Source organism: Penaeus japonicus, unplaced genomic scaffold (assembly GCF_977035675.1).
Source record: "Penaeus japonicus unplaced genomic scaffold, GWHDUDI00000001_assembly GWHDUDI00000008, whole genome shotgun sequence".
Classification (NCBI taxonomy): Eukaryota; Metazoa; Arthropoda; class Malacostraca; order Decapoda; family Penaeidae; genus Penaeus; species Penaeus japonicus.
In genome coordinates, this window is record NW_028234410.1 from 16857861 (window position 1) to 16858598 (window position 738).

A 738-nucleotide genomic window follows, 5' to 3' on the forward strand; every position below is an offset into this window, starting at 1 on the left:
ATTTATCTTGTTTTCTTTGTCTAAAAACTGGACGATTTTTTTCCTCACTACCCTTTAAAATATTTTTATTATATGAGATATCAATGTTATTGGTCTCTAATTTTTGGCCTGACCTTAGTTTCCACCTTAACATATTGGAATTATAATAGCCTCTTTCAGTAAGCTGGGGATAATCCCCATGTCCAAAGATTTCCTCCATAAAGTTGCTAGTGGCTTTACTATGGTTTCTTTGCATTAAAAAAAAGAAAATGCTGGGATTTCATCTGGTCCAGCTGTTGAGTTTGTTGAGATTTCACTTACTACTTTAAGAATATCTTTTTCAATGAATATAAAATCAGTGAGACATTCATCTTCGTTACTAATAATACTAAGATGATGTGGGTCTGATATTAATTTTTCTATTCTTGGGACACTATAGACTTCTTCATATTGAAATTTGAGTAATCCAGCCATTTCCTTTGAATCAGCACCATTATTCTCAAGAGGCCGAATTTCTGTTCTCCTCTTTAACTTGATGTTTACGTAAGAGAAAAAAAATATTTTGCAATCTGATTTATAGCTTCCACAGCTCTTTTTTCTTCGGTAGCTTTTTGGTTACTTACAGTCTTAATTTATCTTCTAATATCCTTATCTCTACTTTGATCCTTTCTCGCTTGACATGATCTGTTGTTGTTTTTTTCCAATTTTTTTACCTTATTTTTCTTGTTTCTTAACTTGACCCTTCGATCTCTTGGTATA